This window comes from Chroicocephalus ridibundus, chromosome 10, assembly GCF_963924245.1.
Source record: "Chroicocephalus ridibundus chromosome 10, bChrRid1.1, whole genome shotgun sequence".
NCBI classification, from domain to species: Eukaryota; Metazoa; Chordata; class Aves; order Charadriiformes; family Laridae; genus Chroicocephalus; species Chroicocephalus ridibundus.
In genome coordinates, this window is record NC_086293.1 from 13,719,971 (window position 1) to 13,739,522 (window position 19,552).

The 19,552-nt window shown below is 44.9% G+C and overlaps 1 protein-coding gene across 3 annotated transcripts in view; it reads left to right on the forward strand.

The window, feature by feature from the left end:
* The window catches only part of FOXP1 (forkhead box P1), a 389,122-nt gene that overhangs the window by 16,678 nt on the left and 352,892 nt on the right, over positions 1-19,552 (forward strand). The window lies entirely within an intron of this gene.

Sequence of the window (19,552 nt, forward strand, 5' to 3'; positions counted from 1 at the left end):
TTGTAATCTATTTGACGGTTATAGGAAAGGACATTTGCTACAAATAAATACATTTTCCTCAGTCTTTTTATTTGTCAGGGCCAAGCTTATGTCTGTTGTGCTGAGTTTGTTGACTGGTAAATGTTTTGAGATTTATGCTGATAATTTTGTAGATCTACTGGAAAAAATAACTCAAGAATAATTAGGGAGATTGACCATACAGTAATGTACCGCATGTGTGACAGCGTTACTGGGTTGATGATCTTGGGTATGTATATGCAATTAAAAGTGCTAAGGCTCAGTACCACGAAGCTTTTCAAACGGTCTCCGAGATACACAAGTGCTTTAGGGGATGCATGTTTCCCAAAGGATAACTTGCCAAAGTTGCTGGATGCCTTGGGTCTCCTCTCCAGAGAAGTATTTCAGGCTGAGAGCTCCTGGGTGCGAGTGGTGGAGCAGGCACAGCAGGCGCAAGTACAACTTGACAAACCTCAGCCTGCACAGGGTTTTTTTTACCAGGAAGGTTTCAGGGACTCTGTAGCCTTATTTTTTTGGAAGCTTTTGAGTTGGCATCCAGCCACCGGGTCCTGGAACGGTTTCTGGCATCGCATTTCCTCTGACAGATTTTTCTCTCTGCCCTCTGTTTCTGTTCCCTTTTTTTCCTCCCCCTTCATCTGACCACTGTCTCGTCAGGTTGGTACGGGGTCACGCCATGTAAAACCCTTTTCTTCTTCCATCTTATTTTCATTACTGTTTTATAAAAGCCTACAAGATACAAGATTGTCCATCATCTTCTTGTGTTCTAGGGTGACGGTCCCATGTTGTGGCGGGCTGGGGGTGGCTGTGAGTCCTGTGTTACCCTGCCCTCCTGGGGCCGGCTCAGCATCCCGGCTGCAGCAGCAGGAGCTGCACGGTGCTGTGGAAGCCTGTAAAAAGGTCCATTCCAAACGATTGTTTTTTTAAGTGAACAATTGTCATGTGTGTTGGCTCAGGAAGCGTTTTGAGGTTGAGTGCTGTAGGTCCCGTTGCACCTGGTCAATCCTGTGTCACTGCTGGATTACTAAAGGGGTTACCTGTATTGAAACCATCCCTGGCGTACCTGCCTGCCCTGCTGGCGGCGGTGTGCTGAGATGTGGCACGGCATGGAGGTTGGAACCTCTACCTGTTGGGCTCTGCCCTGGCGCCCTAGACCTGCAGTGGAGACAAGATAGGGATGAGGAGGGGAAGACAGTTGTCTCTCATTTGCCTTTGATGTTTCTGTGCCCATCTATATGGTCTTTAGGCACCGTACCCAGTATGGATGTTGGCAGCACCATTGCAGATTGCCTGTTGCAGAGAGGTGTGAGGCATACGGCAGCCTAACTCTGCCCCGGCGTCCTCCCCCTGAGGCTCCCCATTGTATTGCCAATGCTGGAAGCGAGTTACTAATGAACTCAGGTTTCCACTTACTATCGGTTGTCTTAAATTGTTTCTGCACTTGAGAGTCACTGGCGTCCCTTCGAAATGTAATGAGGGAGGAGCGAGCCTGGTTTTGTGAGAGACGGACACACTGTAGCCTCTGTTGAGAAAACTTGTACCCGTGGACTCTGCTCTTGGCTCTTCCTCGCCATTAATCTCGATGGAAATGTTACTTCTGACTTTTCCCACTGTATAATGCGGACCCTTGTTATCTTTGCAGTATAAAAGCGTACTCAGCGTGGGTTTTTCCTTTAGTCCTGAAGAGAGATGGATGTTGAGATACGTGTGCGCCAGACTGTTTGTATTTCTAGCAAATTGGGACCGAAAAAAAATTGATTACTATTAGTAACTTAATTTTCTGCAAACTAAAGAGCCCCAAAGAGAAACCCACTTCAAAAGCTCTTTTTTGCTTCCTTTTTTTTTCTTTAACAAAGGATACGTTCTAGCTGTATTTCAGTGGTCTAGGGTTTCAGCCACTTTCTTTGATAGCGATTTGTGTGAAAGCAGTTGTGTTAGACAGAAGAAAATGATAAAATCTACAAATTAAGGCGAAGGATGAGAAGGGCAGTGGGTAGCATGAAATGGAGATGTGTTTGGATCTAACGGGCATTGCTGTGAGCAGATCCTGGTTCCTCTGCTCGTTACGGGCCAGGTCGGTGGTGTTTGGCAAGTTGAATGGATTGGGGTGGGTGGCTGATAAAAACGAAGGCAAAGATTTTAGGGACAAGCAGAATTTGGTGACTACAGTAGTGCAAGTTTATTTTTAGAACTCGATCGCATCTGAGTCGCTAGCATTAGAAAAACTTCTTAGCTCACATTATACTGCAAATTTCTTTATTTTTAAAGTGGAAATTTTGCAAGCTGACGTTTTGCAGCATGCGTAGTACGATTTGGCTGACAGCATTGTCTGGCAAAAGAAATAACCAAATTATTATTCAGTCATGGGTTTTTAACAGCCGCAAAGCAAGTGGATGTTAACTAAATGATGCAATTTATTCCCTTCCTGCTTATTGCCAGCTTGCCTATTACAGAGAGACTGCCAGCTTTAAATAAGTGGTACCCAGATGGTAGTCGCATGACGCCCACTTGGTTACAGAGCCTAAGCAGGGAATAACTCGGCAGCCACTACAAGCTGTGGGTCAATTGAGGGGGAATGCCTGTTGCTTCACAGTTTTGCATATGTAAATCTGTTAATGTTATGTCAGTATTGTGCGGTCTAAACACAAGCATTGCCTTTCTCTGGGGCCCAGATGAACTTGGATCGCCGCCCAGTTAATGAGGAGCCGAGTGCGGAGCGGCAGTCGGAGGCTGCCGCCGCCGTTCCCTTCCTCGGCGTGAACTCCTCGCATCCCGGATGCTCTCCGGCAGCGCGGCAAGGCCAGCCGGAGCAGTGGGGCAAACCCCCCCCCCCCCCTCTATTTTTAGCCCCGGTACGGAAGAAGGTTGGCTTGGCCCCGGCTGACGTTTTTCTTTCTGTCTGCCACACTTCTGCGCTCGCCTTCATCGGCTGCAGATGTGGCGCGCAGCCGCCGCCGAGAAGTCATGAACTGTGTCGTCTGCGCCCTTTAACAGCCAACATCTGCTGCGGCCGCCTGATGGAAGCGGCATGGAAACAATTTTGGGGAGAGCGCTGAAGTTTGGCCCTACAGATGATTGCTTTATATTAATTGCATCGAGATAGTTACCGTACAAGCCGAGTTTGAAGCCGATCACCACCACCCCCTTTTTTTTTTATTATTGTTTTAAAAGCAGTAGTTAAAATTGTTTGACATGGGAATGCTTTTTATTGTTGATCATTTCTGGTTCTGAAAAGTTTATTACAATGGGTGAAAACAACAACCAAAAAATACCCCATAAAAAGCTGGGGCTGTAATATGCTTAAAGGCTAAAAAAGTACCAATAGTGTTGATTTAACCAAAGAAAATGTTCCTGGAGGTATTGTAAATTTTATGTGCCAGATGAAAAGCATTAAGTGTGCTATTCTTCACGAAGGAAAAACATTCTGATTTTTAACCATTTTGTAAATTATATTAATGCTGTAACACAGCTTAAAAAGTCTTGGGCCTGTTCCAGGAGCGCTCGCCCCATGAGCAGGTCCCGGCGGGGTGCGGGTCGGGGGCCCTGCCTGGAGCAGGGTTGGGTGCAGGGACTCGGCAGGCAGAGATCTGGCTTTTTGGGCAAAGCATTCCATCGTTGCCCCCCCTTCCCCCTCCCGCCCCTTTCTTCTTTTTTTTGGAAGTTGCAAGTGAGCATTTTAAATGCATCAGGAATAAAACCGAGGGAGAAAATAAGCCGCTTTGGAATGTAGCGGAAAGCTGAGATGCTTCAGTATTTTATCTTTATTTTGCTAATTATTTGTCATGGAGATCTGAGTTGATTCCCTGAGATTTCTTATAAGCCTCTTAAGAGTAATTTTTTTGGCTAATGGTAATTTTCCTCCTCTTGATGTTCCCCAGCTAGAGCATTGCAGCGCTGCTTGCCGGCACGGCTGGGGAAATAAGCTCAAGGTTCAGAATATGTACCGGGAAGGGGAAAAAGTGATGAGGAAAACCAAAGGGCCTGTAAGTGCTGTAGGGATTGTGTGGAGGGTCTATAACTTAGAGGCTGGGCTGGGATGGAAATTTGTCCAGCAATTGTCCTTTTTGATGGAAAATTAGTTAGCAGTTGTTGAAGAGCCTGTAGCAAATTCTTATACAATAAAGGTAAATCAAGCTAAGCATTGGTTTATATGTGATTTTTTTTTTTCCCGTTCCCTATATTAGCGTAAGAACTATAGCCTACCCTACTGAAAACTTAATTAGGCAAACAGAATGCTATGTTAGCAGACACTTACAAACCCAATGTGCTCAGGACTAGATTCAAATAAGTTAATAAGAGTTATATTAGGTGTTTCTAATGGTACTTTCCATTTTTTAAAAATAAATGCTGTCTTTGGTAATAACCAACCCACACCTTTTTGGGTAATAGTTTAATTGAAAGGCTTGATTGTGTCCATTTAGTCACAGAGGATCCCTTCTGCTGTGCGGTATGTTAATGCGAGTCTCTTCATACCCCTTACATTTGGATGCCTGATGTAAAGCCCCGATAGGAGAAAATTGGGGTGAGAGAAGGAAAGAATGTGTTGTGGGGTACACTCAGAAGAGCCGGCAGACACGAGCAGAACAAATCTTCAGAGCTAGTGTGGGTGTAGGGGTGCATGCATGTTTGTATGTAATGTATTTAAAATGCCAATAGCTTATGCCTTTTGAAGGCTCCAAATCATAGCTGTCATATTAGCTATACCATTTCCAAAAATAATGCCAGGAACAGACTGATACTGATTGTTCAAAAAAGCATCATTATTCTGCGATACTTTTTTGGGCTTCTAACGTCCCCACTTAAAACAGGTGTTTCCATGCAGTATTTCTCAGAAAATTGTTTGCTGAAAGGACTTTGTTTCCAAATTAAAGGTAGTTTATTTTCGTAGTTTTTTTCTTTCTAGAAGACAGAATGACAAGGGGAGAAACGTTCTTATTTTTTTTTTCTTACTCATTTCAGCAAATATAATTTTTGGACAAAGGACATTAATGCAGAGTCTGCAAATTTAAGCTGGCGGTCAGAAGTTTGGGACTTGGTAACCTGGTGTTACACCATTTCCTTCATGTCTGTGTGCTTCTCTCTACAAAGTGGGATTGGGAAAAAAGTTGCTGTGTTAAAAGGCTGCTGGAGGGTTTAAATAGTGCTTGTGAAGTGCTGAGTTCATCTAATATAGGGCATTCTGATAATAAAAAGAATCAATGTCTTCAGCCAGTCTCAGCCTCAGAGCGAGGGCTCTGCTGGTGCGATGCAGGGGGTCTGTGGTGTTTCTTAACAGCGATTTTGTACCGTTCTAGCTGAATATGCTTGGTTTTGTGCCACCAAGCAGAATTGTCAGTGGTTGCAAACTTGACAACATTTCTTGAGCAACAGTAAAGCAGCATTTATTTGTTACGGTGTTGATACAGATCATGGCATGCATGCCTTCGTAAAACTTAATTTAGTTTAGTGTTTGTGTGTGGCGGGCCAGTGAAAGTCTGTGTCTGTGTTGGGTATGGCAACCTTTACTTGGCAGAGAGAGCAGAGCCTGGTTACCTGACAATAATAGTCTTGCCAGAAAATAAGTGGTACGGCAGTGTGCAAAAAACCTACACAAAACAGAGAGGAATGCATAAAAATGCTGTTAGTTTGCATCAGTTTATGCTCATCCCTAGACAACGGAAACCTTCAGCGCTAAGAAGTGCTCAGAGTAGAGCTTGAGAGGTCCTTTCGAAGCAGAGACTTTCGGGGGATTCCCTGAGAGAAGATCAGATAAGATAGTAAGTGGAGGATTCAGGCGGAAAAGTGGTTTGGAATTGCAAATCAGTGGTTTGCCCATAAGTGCTTTGGGTTGGCTGTGGTGTCTTCTGATCGTATATATATAGATTTTTTTTTTTTTCTTCCCCCAAAGATCTCAAGTAATTTTTCACCCCTGTCTTTAAGCTCTCTCAAAAGGGTCCTGGTTTTCAAAGGCTGAGGATGGTTGTTCACTCCAGAGCTCTGCAGGCTGATGTGAAATCACCGCTTGCTCTCTCCAAGCTCCTGATCTCTGTCTCTGATAGAGCTCCTTGCTTTCAAATGCTTTAGCATAACTCGTTACTTTCTTGAACATTGTAGGAGGTTGAATAAATATGATTTCTGCAATATGTATGTATACATAGATATATGTATATATATATATATAAAGCAAAGAAACTTGGACATGCTGGGTGTTAAGCAATTCGCCAAAAGCAACAGGAGGAACCAATGTCAGAACAGGACTTAAGTTTATCTGTTGCTCACTGGTGATCCCACAGCTGGCAGGATCCAGCTGAGCAAACTGTGATGTGGTGACTGTTCTGTCTCTTCCCACACAATGTACTTATATATTGTAAAATATATATTAAAATATTTAGGGAATTGGACATATTTCATGTAACGGCTAGAGGCTGGTAGCATTTAGTGCGTCAGTCAGATCAAGCCCTCTAGACCTAGATCTTTCCTGATGTGAAATGTAAAGTCTTCATCTAGGGAAAATAATAACATTTTCTAAGTTTAATAAATCTAGCAACACCTGGCTGCAAGAGGGATAAGTGGTTTTTTGGGGGGTTTGTTGTTCTTATCTATTTGTTTAGCTTGGAAGAAGCAGGAGCAGAGCATCTGGGTGGCGTGGGGACGTGTCCATCCCCACCACTGCTGGCATGTGTGACAGCAGGTGCAGGCAGGTCCCAGCTGCCTGGCACCTGCATGGGCTCTGCCGGGCTGGCTGCCTTGGGGGAGACACGGCAGGTCACCACAGCAAAGGTGGTTGAAGCTGCATAAAATGCTCTGTTGATGCTTAGGTCTATGGGAGCCTCATCTGATTGTTCTGGTGTGTTGTCATCTTCATCTTGTCTCAGAGTTGTGGCGCGTAGTCTGGTCCTCTGTGTCCTTGCACCTTCACTGCTCTGCTTTCACAGACGAAATCATTTGAGCAAAGTTTGGGCTATGTTTTCTGCCTCCGGTAGAAATAGAGTGGTTTTACAGATAGCACCAGTATCCAGCTGGTGTGCTTATCCTGCATCCCCAAATCACCTTCAATGCCTACTGTCCTCTTTCTGGTGGCCTAAAACCTGCAACTTCATTTCATCCATGAGGCAGTGAAGCTATCTCAAGGAACTGGCACTCTCAAGACTAAAGATATTGTTGGCGTAACACAAGTATAATTACTGTCAGTATAATCAACAAGGATTACTGGATTGATTTCTCTCTCTTTTTTTTTTTTTTTTTTTTTTTTTTCCTCCCCCTTCAGATGTTTAAGAAACCCCAAACCTGCATAGGAGTACATAACTTGGTAGAGTTCCCCATTGCTGGAGGCATCCTTCTGAGCTGGAGCTCGGCTTCCCCTGGAAGACGCAGGATCTTGCATGCTGTCAGTCTAGATTATGGATACGGCATTGCCAAACCATAGGTATAATTTCAAGGAAAAGATGACATTGATCACGCCGTCTTGTCCAGCAGGATGCTTCCACAGTTGTGCGTGGCGTGTTGGCTGGGGAGGAGGTGGAGAGCTGCCAGCAGCAGTGCATAGGAGCAGGGGAAGGGAGCATCAGCAGCAAGGAGGATGCTATGAAAGGGTGATAGTGATCTGGAGCTTGGGAGATGGTTCTCTTGAATCCTCCCTTGATGCTAACTTCACTGCAGTTAAAAGCTGAAGAAGGTTTGGTCTCCTTGGTGATTTGGGTGAGGGTGAAAATGGCTTTAATCTTTTTGGCTAGAGTCTAAAATAAAGGTATAACCTTCTTAATGCATCTGGCAAAGAATGATGTTTCGTACAGGTGTAGCTTTGTTTTTTGTCCTGTGTTCTCTTGCAAATGAGCATCCCTTTCTTTTTTCCTTTTTTCTTTTTCTTTTTTTTTTTTTTTTAACATACATATGCGTCCTTTTGGAAATTCTCGTTTCCACCCAGGCACCTGCATTTCAAGTCTCTATCATGCAGATTCATTTTTCTCTTTAGACATGTGCCATGCTGACAGGCCTAAGGCTAGAACATGCTTTTTATCTGTGAAGGCTTTTTCTTGCACTTTCACTTGGAGCAGGTGATACTCTGAGGCGAAGGTGAGGGGCTATGCCACGCTGTGGAGAGCCAAGATCTGGGCTGCTGCTCCGTGTTGAAAGTCTGACCTGGACTTGTGACTTGGATTCAGGAATACTAAAAGGTTTGCATGTCTGAATGAAAGGAAGCGAGATGTGGATTTAGAAAAGGCCTGCTTGAAAAGTGACTTTTGAGCTTAATTTCTGTATTTACTTACACTTATCGAAAAGGACAAGATCTCAAGAGAAAGGTTGAATTTTGGGGGTTGTGTCCTCATAGTCTGTGTTCTGGATGGGTTTTTTTATGCTGGACTAATACACAAACAATGGTCCTGAACATCACAGGAATCCAGATGAGAAGAGCCTAAAAATTGTTGGTTATGCATGCACTGAAGTTGCATCAAAAGTTCTTTTTGAGAAATTTGGACTTTTTATTGAATCCTTATGGCCCAGGCACTATGCCTTGCCATCTTCTGGACTGCCCCAGGAGCACGTTCATTAACTCCCACTGTCTTCTGCATTAGCATTGGCTTCTGTGCTCCATTTAGATTTTCTTTAAAGCATTACATAAACAACTATCGTGTGAATACAGGCGTTTGTAATGGTGCTTTTAAATTAAAAAGACTCTTGGATTCATGCAAGTAGACACATGCTTGCACAAAATAACTTTTGGCTTCCCCCTAACACTTTTCAGAATAATTTAAAGGAAGAAAAGATTTGCAAACAGTTGTAAAAGAGCCATAAAAAACTGTCAAATACCAGACCTTCAGCTAATTGTAAACTGTTTTGCTCTTGGAAGTCATACAACATTGATCTCATAGCTGCTTCATTAAGAAGGTGCTTCTCTAGCGCAGGAGCTGCGTGCTCAGGTAGCCATGAGCAAAAATAGCGAGAGATGTTGGGCTTCTGATATGAATGCCCAGTATGAACTAGAATAGCTCCAGGCAACTGAAGTATTCTGTACCAAAAAGGAAGGCAAGCATCGCAGGGAGCTGAACAGGAAGAAGCTGCAGAGCTGAAAACTTCTTTTTCTCTCCTCCTAAGTGCTTCACCTTAGAAAAGGCGCAACATCTCCCACCCTTTGCAGCAGAGTCTCAGGCACAGAACGTGTTTTGGGAGGACCCACTGGCACGAGGGGATGCGGGAATGGGTGGTGAGTACCTTAGCACCTGTAGGCTTGCTCTCTGACTGCCTGTCCTTATGGAATATGTTCTTGTGTTCTCATCTTCAATTTTCAAAGGGAGACATGTGAAAATAATCCTTCCTGGACAAAGAATTGGCTGACGTCCCTGGCCAGCTGGTTAGTTGCATCTTTTTTTTTCAGTGTACCCAGGACTACAAGCACTCATGGGTCGGCTTTTTCTGGTTGGTCAAAAAAAAGTCAATAGTCCATTAGACTAGATTGGCGGGAAAACTTTTCTCTGTGCTCAGCTCTAGTTCTGCACTTGGGCGGTGTTTTGCGTGAAGAACATGCCTAGCTCTTTGAATTGTGTCCTTCCAATGCTGCAAATTGGATTGTCTACTTCAGGGAAATATTAGTATCAACCTACTGGGTCTCATCTCTTGTGTGTTCACTCTCAGTCTCTCTCCTTTAAGCAGTTTCTAAAGCTCTATCATTAAATCTCTTTAAAAAGGGAAATTCTTGCCTTTGTGTATCGGTCAAGGGGATGAATGGTCGCTTGTTATCTGCTCTGTCCATGACTGAGTCAGGCTGTCAGAGAGACAGAGCTGAAGTCAAAGGGACTTTATTTCAGGCATCTCTACCTCCTCTGGGTTAGCCATGGAGTGGATTCTCATCCATCTGTTCCTGAACCAGAAACGTCCTGTTTAACAAGAAGGAGTCTGGGGATTTTATCTGGCCCAGCCGTTTCCTTCTTGATTTCCCAATTTCCTTCCTCTGCAGCAATCCCGTGCTGATCCCTCACCCCAGGCCATGGCTATGGGACATGGGCCCCCTTGCAACGACTCTTCCAGCTGCTAAACAAGGAGAGGGAAACCAAAGTGTCATTGCTTGCCCCTGGTGAATTTGGACACCACGCATATGTGCCCAGTTGCTGGAATTCCAAGTCTGTACTGGCAGTTGAACATCTTGGTTTGCAAGTGTTGATGTGGTAGTTGGGAACTGTGGGCAAAGTTAAAATCCTGTGTGTGCTTCTAAAAAAGTGTCAGCTTTTCTCTGAAGAAACTCTTGTGTGTGAGTTGTCTGACAGCAGGTCCCTGTGCTTATAAAGTCTTACTTGAGTGCACCCGTTACCACAAGGTGCATGTACGTGACTGTTTGGACCAGTTTCAGTAAATGGTATATACTGGGTAATGCAGCTTAAGCACACAGGCTGTGTGGTGTTTTCCCCCACCTCAGAAGTAACTGCAAGTAGGGAGTGAGTTGCCAACCCTAATTGGGATTGTTTTGCTGATTATTTAATACCTGCGAGGTGCTGAATTTCTGGCTGAGAGACATCACAGGGTGGCAGAGTCTTCCCGAGAGTGTGTTGCTGTGGCTGGTCAGAAATGGATGTCAGGACAGCTTTTGGGAAAACTAGTTAACCTTGATTTTGTTGCTGAGTAGACATGAGCCAGACTGAAGACTTCCGGGTTTTGGAGCATGCTGGCACCCTGGTGGCCTGTTCATCTGGGAAGGATAAGCACTGAGAGCAGGATCCAGGAGAGGATGAGGCAGACAGGAGGTGGCCCACAGCACTACACAACAAACAGTCAGGGATTAGGGCAGCAATTAATTATTTAAGAAGACATTCCTGGACACGCAAATGAGACAATACCAAGTGAAAAAAACCAACAAAACACCCCTGAAAATCATCTGTGTGCCCAGATTCGTACCACGTATCATCGCCCATGCGATGCTTTGGTGGTCTGATGCACCGCTGTCCTTGCTGGCTTAGGTGTGACTTACTTTTCTGATCTCATCCACATTCCTCATCAGAAGCATGTCAGAGAGGCATTGACCCATCCAGTAGATTTTGGCCTGGCTGACTGTAATAACTCTGAACTTTGTGTTTTACGTATGGTATACTTAAATGGTTTTGAAAGCATTAGGAAAGGACGAAGGGAGTGTACGCTGTACAGCTTGGTCAAGGAAGCCCTGGTGAGTGATTCCCCCATGACTCTGCAGGTGGTAAGACCAGTTGCTGGACCCTGCTTGTTGTCTCTCCATCCTGCCCTTCTCTGACTCAACTGGTGTTAAAAGTGAGTGTTCTTGCATCTTCTCTTTTTTTGTGTGTGTATCTTTACTTCCAATGCTGTCCCCATCACGAGGACCATTTGGTGTGCGGCTGCTAAGCACCGCTCTGACTTGGGACTGCTTTCGTATCCCTTCATGGCTTTGCTCTGCCTTGCAGAGACAAACATAAAGTTTATCCCTACTTTCCCAGCCCTCCCCAGTTTAACCACCTTCCTGTATCCCGCAATCATCAGTACCTCTTTGCTGCATCAGTGCAGCAAAGCTTGAATAGTCCCTGTCTCCCAGCAGCACTTCGCTATTTGTTTCCCAGTTACAGCCCTCTTGGGTATGAGGAGGACGGTCTCGGTGAGAGAGTACAGCTTATTTTTGGACTCCCATCTACAATGTGCTTTTATTGCACCCAGAAGCACTGTCTGCCATTGTAATGGGCCACTGGGGTCTGTAGCGCATCGTCCCCCACAGGGTCATAGGAGAATACAAGATCCTTGTCCCAGACCTGGGCAGGCAGAGGTACAGGGAGATGTGCAACTTGGCAGAAAGCCCATGGAAGAGAGGAAAACCAAGCGTGGACCTCTCGATGAAATTTCCAGCTGGTGGCTGAACTCCAGGACTGTTTTTTCCCCACAGTGGCAGCCTTAGTTAGTTGGTCTCCAGATGCTACCACAATATGAATATTCAGTGCCAATAAAATATGCACAATACCGTAAGCCTTGCCAGGGTGAGGATCTCGAGGGCTCAATGAACTTTGTAACAGCATTACTCAGTTGTAGGGGCACGACTGATGCAGCAATTGATTTCTCAGTTCAGGCTTCACCTTCTTTTGAGTAGAGTTCATCCCTGTTTGCTTTTCATAATAGCGTTATTACACCTCGCTGGCAGCAGGACAAGGGAGAAGTGACCGTGCAGCTTTTCATTCCTCATGTATTCCTGTGCAGTAATCAACGGTGGTGAACACCAGTCCATCAGGCTTGAATTTTGCATATCTGATATGTTATCAGCTGACTATCGTGGTATTAACACTAATGTAAAAGACTCCCGTTTTAACTCAGAATTTTCCAACAGCTGCAGAACAAAGGCTACAAGAGTTTCAATATTAAAGAAAAAAGCAAAGTGGGGAAAAAAAGTGCAAAGCTATGCTGCAGTAACAAGAATACAAAAAAATGCATCTTTAAACTTTTTTTTTCTCCTGATCTACTTTCTGTATGACTCATGAGCCAAGCTCTAAAATGGCCTCCGAACATGCATGCATAATTTTGCACATCCAAGTGTCTGCATATGCAGTGCTCTTAAATATCCCTGAGGCATTGGCTTTGCTGCTGGGGCGGAGTGGGGAAGGGGCGAAGGAGTTGATCCCCAGAAGCGACCTAACTTGTGTTGGCATCCCTTCCCCGATGGCCTTACCCCAGCCCTCGGTGTGCACCGGTCAGCCACCAGCATCCCTGCAACCTGCTCTTCTCCAGAGGTTTATGCCGGGCTAGTTAGCTTGGAAAACATCTGTCTTTTTGGGGAGACTTTAGGGTTTTTTTTTGTTCCTCTCCTGTGAAAGAAGACATGGGCTTTCTGAGTACCAGCTATTTTCCAGGAACTAACTGGACAAGGGAGGGTGAGGGAGAGCCAGACTTTGGAAAAAGTTACGCGTGAAGCCATAGCAGTGAGGCTATATAATATAATGAGGCCCCATTTGGGCCGATGGCATTGCTCTTTAGTCATAGGGCAGTGGGACCTGCTGCCCCTGCTCATGGAATCAACAAATAAATATGCTAAGAATTAAATCTGCTTACCTGTTGTTTTCTTTTTTCTTTCAGTGATTCCTGACAGGACCCCTTTTAAAGCAGGCATCTTGCCTGTGCTTCTCATAGCTTTGGTAAAATAATTAAGAGCTCTTAAATGAAAAGCCAGCACATAGACATGCTGGCAGGTGCCGGAGCTGGGTTTTCACCCCTCAGGAGGGGATGTACAAACTCTTTGCAGCTGAAGATCACATGTGCCTCTCTTAATGGCTTATGGTAATAAACCCCAGTTTTAGGGGTTTGATGTGCAGATGACATCCTCTCTTCTGAAAGTGGCCTGCCTGCGTAGTGATACCTGTCAGGTGTTTTGGGTGCTTACTGTCTGTCAGGGTGGGGTGAGCGTACCTGACATAGCAGAAAGGTGTTGATCTGATTAAAATCTGGCTCTATTGTCTGGTAGAAGCCTTGAATCCCCTTTTACCCTTTCTGCAAGCAGAAAGAAGTGCAATTTTCATTCAGCATAGATGTTTCCCTTTCATCCCTGAAGCTAATTTTTTTTTTTTCCTGCAGCAGTTTTGGTGAAATTATGTATCGCTTGTGATAATTCATTTTAAAAATTCCTGAGCTGTGTGGCGTACTTTCATGAAAATTCATTTAGATAAAATTAGATATTATTGTTTAATGAGGTGGCATTTCAATTTAGACCTTGCATCATGCATATACCAAGAGTTTTTTATGGAATAGTTAGGTTCATTTGAGTAATAAAGGCTGAATCATGGGGGCTTTAATTCTTAATCGCTGTGAGGATTGTTATCTGTGGGATGTGAGCTGTCTTAGTGGTATTCAATCAAGTGTCCACTTAGCCGTGACCAGAAGTAATTGCTCCCAAGTGGGTTGCACAATGACCTGTTAATACTTGCTTTGACCCTCTGACCTTGTCTGCCCCATTGTTTAGGATTTTATAGCGAGCGAGTCTGCATTTCTGTGGGGTCAAGTAGATATCTGAGGTCAAACATTTTCTGATTACTCCATAGTGTACACTGTAAGTCTGTGGAGTTGTCGCATAGCAATAGTCACCGCTTCAGAGCAGGACGCGAAGGGTTGGGAAATTGTCTTCCTGAATGCATGTAAACAGTTTAATATTTTACTGAAAGAAGTTCATCTTGTAAATTAGGTATGAATAATACATTTGTAATTACTACTTATGTCTTTAAACACTTGTGTCTTAATTGGCTTGGGTATTTTTTTAATGTATTTGCATTTTGTCAGGGAAGTTAATTTTAACTTGCAGAGATGGAAGGCGAGTTGCGTGGACTGGGGATGGCTTTATCCCGCATCCCTTTAGCGCCTGGGCTGGTGTCGGGGCTTCTTGATGAGTTCAAGTGGGGATTGCTTCATCCCTGCCTCGGACTGCTGCTGTACACTATTTTATGTCCCCCTCAGCCTTCCAGAATTAATTTGACCTACTTATTGATGACTGCGACCCGTGGACAGTTGGGATGTCCGGTATTAATTTATTGGCCATGTGTAAATGTTGCTGAAAGCGTGATCGCATTGCGCAGTAATTTGCAGGGGGACTTGCTGTGTTGTGCAGCTGAGATGTGGTATTTTCTTAGCAGTGTATCTGGCAAAATAGCGATGTTGTACAAACAAAGCCTTGGTATTGTTTGTAGCATTACTCCCTCTTTTCATGTCGTGTTTGCCGAGTTCACTAGCCAAAACACTTCTGCACATTCTTCAGCCTCGTAGGTCAGTTTTGCTCTAAAATAACGGATATGCCCATCTCTCGGCATCGCCTCCCAGGGAGAATATTTTGATCGTCGTTGCCTGAGTGGGGCTGGTGGGATGACACAAAGCAGTTGGATCATGGTACAGTTTGGGGACAAACACAGCTAGAGTTCCTGTGGGAGAAGCAGACTATAGTCAACTGAGTAAGCAAGAAACGAGTGCTAGAGAGAAAACTATATAGCATATGTGGGGGAGAAAAACAAAACAGTGACTCTGTTTCCACTGCCAGAATATTTAAAAACAAACAAACAAGAAAGCAAAGCAAAGCACGCCTTGCAATGACGGGAACCTGTGAATTTTTCTTACTATGCGTGAGACCATGTGTGGATCTCATCTTGGTGGAATGTCTTCAGGTAGGTTGAACTGTCTGTTTGCTGAGACGCAGGACCTCATAAGGCCGCGTGTGGGCTGGCCACAGAGGCCCTCCCAGAGCTCCTTATTGATTTGACTCTTCATCCTTTAAAACTGCATGAAAACTGTGGCCTCTTGTGCCAAATCGTCTCTGATTCTGCATCGTAAGGGTTCAGGCACTGCTGGATTTGTGGAGATGCCTTCCTTTGCAGGTGGTGGTATTTCATCACCCAGCACAGCCCCGCTGTCACAGAACTGTAGAATGGTTGGATTTGGAAGGGACCTTAAAGATCACCTAGTTCCAACCCCCTGTCCTGGGCAGGGACACCTCCCACCAGACCAGGGTGCTCAAAGCCCCGTCCAGCCTGGCCTTGAATCAGCCCTGTCCTCCATGGGCTGATGGCGTGTTGTCGGTGTAGGCCCCGGCGCAGGCCTGTGGTTTCACTTCCCCTCTCAGGCTGCGATCTGGAGGCACTCCTGACCTAAACCAGCCCCGGACATGATGGCTGTCCTTCTCTGGGCCGTCCACCTCTGCCTCCCCACCGCAGCTTGGCTCGGGAGGGAGCGTCTCGTAAAATCTCCTCAGCCTCTCTGGAAAATGTAAGTCTGGGAGACGGCGCGGGAGATGAAGGGATTTTCACCTCACGTTGCTCAAGGTCGCTTCATCAGGTGGAGCAATCCCATCGTCAGGGGGCCTGCAGAGACCCCAGGTGAGGTGGGCCAGGAGCCAGGGGCCTCAGCCTCCTGGTGCCGCAGGGCGAGAAAGGTGGCGAGGCCCAGGGGAAGGCACCAGAAATGCAGAAGTTCTTACCAGGTGCATATTGTAGGGTTGGTAGTAATGAAACAAGTGTATCATCATTCTTTCTTAACAATTAGTCAGGACTGGGGCATTTCTCATAAAGACCCCGTGACTAACGTTACTGTGGGAAATCCAGAGGGCTTTGTGAACTTGATTTTGAGGTTTTCATTGTGCCTTTTGAGATGGATGCAGTTTTCACAAGAAAATGGTGTGCTCTTTATTCCCCTTTCTAAAAATAAAAGTGCAGCTTGAAAAACTGAGTGCACAGCATCTCTAACGTGGTACTCATTGCTTCTTACCACGGAGTCCCTTCTCTACTGGCGATATCTGCAGCAAAGAGCACTAGGAGGAACTTGCTTTTGGTGGAAAGATCTTGTGCCGAGTCCAGAATAAACAGAATATTTCTTAACTTTCGAAAGGAATGCAAGCGGATGCCACGGAAATGAAAGATCCTGTTTAACACGGATACTGCAACCTTGATCTTTTTTTTTTTTTTATTTTTTTTTTCCTGTCTTTAAATTGAAATGTGGGAAAACATCTAAGGTGTTGCAGAGGGTTTTTGGAAAGCCTGCATTTCCCACACGCTCGGGTCTGTGCAATGCCTTTGTAGGTGGTGTGTGGTTTGTGTCAATCATCAGTCAGGTGCTAATGGTGATAGAGCTGCGTTCAGCCTCTGAGCCCGATGCCGAGCACATTGATCTTTGCAAACGTTTATACAAGCTGGGGGAACTGCAGGCTTGTGGCCACAGTTTTCATCCATCTCCAGAGTTTCCTTTTGTAGCTCAGGAGAAGACAGGATACCACTTCTGCAGCAGCCTCAGACATTGCTGCGACGAGCCCTTCCTTTGCCTTCATATCAATTTAGCCATTTCATCTTTCCCCCAGCAGACTAGGCAGCAGCACAGATTGGCTGTTATAATTAATTTTGCGCAGGAAGCAAGAGCTGAATGTTCCAGCGTCTCCTGGTTGAAGAGGGCACTCCTACCTGCAACTCTTCCAGTTACAATCCTTTCAAGGAAAACATGTCACTTCTCATCAGACTGGGTATGGGTTTGGTGATGAAGTTTTAGGGGACCAGTGTAGCAGCCTCGTTGGATGCAGACTGGGCCAGCTCTTGATGCAAGTGAACAAAAGGATTAAAAAAAATAGTAATACTGCTGTTGTTGGGGCGATTTGTGCCCGTGGCCTTCTGAGCTCTTCCTGTTACGACTGGTTGCATCTTGCTGCTTTTCTGAATCCACCACCAAGAGTGCATCATAAGAAAGTGAAACTCCCGTGTCAGCCCAGTCATGGCAGCATGTGATAATGGTGCTGTGCACTCTTGGGGCTGTATGCCTTCTCTAATTAGTTTGGTTTTAGAAAAAGTTTTTTTTAGCAATGCTATGTACCTATTAGCATGGTCCTAGGATGCCTTACAGAGCTGCTTCTGCCAACTACCAAACTGTGCTAAGAGTTCTTAAAACTTTAAACAAGAAGCAGAGGCGCTCAGCACCTTCCAGGATAAAGCAATTTTAAAAAGGAAAAAAAAAAAGAAAAAAAAAAAACACACAACAAAAAGCATGAGATGTAGTTATGCAAATTATGACCTTTAAATGCATTTTATATTTGGATTGAAGTTGTTAACGCATTCTTTCCAAGTTCTGTTTTTCCAGCATGATTTCGCTTTGGGTGCTTCTCTTTGTATTGGTGGAGCAGAGTGGTACCGGCTCCACAGAGGGAGCGCGGGATGCGGTGACTGGGAAGAGCAGCCACCGCGCTCTGGGATGGGCAGCACATCGGCTAGCGCAGAGCCTGAATAGGTGGATTTTAATTTCTCTGGAGGGTCTGAACACGTTAACTAGATGGCAGATTCCTCATTAGCTAGATGGATTAAAATTTGTATCATGGCTGATATCTGGCTGATATCATGGCTGATGCCTATCCTGACTAATACGTGTAAGTAACAGCTCGTTCTACTAGAGCTATTGGACGTGGCTTGGGTGGAGGAGAGGAATTGGCTTCTGCGAAGGATATTTGCAGAAAGTCACATTTCCACCATATGTTAGCAGGAGTCTCTTTGGATGCAGGTTTTGGATGGAGTCCTCTGTGTTGCTGTAATCTGGTTTGTCCTTTTTCTACCACTAGTTCTGAATCATACCAACTACTTGGACTCTTCTGCGTATTTCCTGAAGGACAGTGGGAACATTTCTGCTGCCTCAGCTGCCTTTCACCTCTTACTTCATCTCGATGAAGGAGTAAGGTCTGGGAGAAATTTTGTGTCAGTCAGGAGTGAGGAGGGCTGCAAAAAAATCTGAAAATTCTGCCAAATTAAAGATAAAAAAAAAAAGAAAAAGAAAGGTACCACGAACCTCATCAATCCTGATTTAGGTCTGGCTTGTGACAAATCATTATGTAGGAAGGGAAATATCCCTTTAATTTTTAATAGCTTTGCAGTGAAGTTTTATTAGGCGATAATCTGGTTCCTGAGTGGATAAAAGATAAGGTTGAGGGCCAAGTAATTTTTTTCCCCCTCCCGTGCAGTTGGGAAAGGGAGAGAGGGGTCATGGTGAGACGGCTGCCTTCTGAAGCTCAAAGCAGCATCCTTCTCTGTGCCACCAGCATACCGAATGTTTCCAAATGGATATTTACAACACAAATATGTTCAGGATGTGGGTAGCGAGAGAAGTGTGGGAATAGACGCGAAGGTGCATGGGAGTGGGGATGCGAAGGGGGAGGTGTGAAGAGAGCCAGGAGAGTGTGATGCACATTTTGCAGATAACTTCTCTTCGGCTACCTCCTTCCAAAACCTGGGTGCGGACTTTCCTGCTCCTGCCAGCGTGTCCTGGGGCTTTATGTTCGTTGCAAAGATGTTCTCTTACCCATCCCTGCTAACATCACCAGTCCCTTATTTCCAAAACAGTTTGTTTTCAGGGAACAGCAGCTGATAATAAGCCTGGATTGGTCAAGTAGCTGAATTTGTAGTTTGGTTGTTGGTGGTTGGTGTTTCTTACAGTATTTCCCAGGCACCGAGTGCAATAGACATTTCACTGGCACTTAATAAAACAGTGTAGGGCACTCCTCGATAATATAATCCTTATGCCAGCCCGGTTGCTAAACCCACGAGTCCCTCAGGCAGTAGTAGACAACTACACTTGGCGTTGCTGCTTGTTTTACTGTTGTCTCAGATGACTAGGCAGCATTTCTGCGATTTTAAGGCGGCGTGTTATTGCAGTATCTGGGATGAAATTACCACTTAAAGATGTATAGGTGCCAATCTGACTCCCTTAGGCTGTTGAGCATCGGTGACTTGGGGAGGCTGGTGGTGCAGGGCACCTTCAACACACCGCGCCAAGTACCAGAAATGAGAATCTAGCCCTCTCTTGTAATTTTTTTTTTCCTTCTTTTTTGAACATCTGCTTGCCTGATTGTTTTCTGTTTTTTTTTTTTTCTGTGGCTCTTTAATTTGTGGTGAATGTGTATTTAATGTAAGTAAGATGTTAGCTTCTGTCTAGTTTTTCAGCAAGCATTCCAGCAATTACTGGAGTACCTTTGAATGCTACAGCTGCTATTTCTAAGTTAAGGAATCACATTTTCCAAGCATTTATAACTGAATTCACATGGGTAAAACTTGGCATTCAGATTGCCAGCCCACATATCTTATTTTGT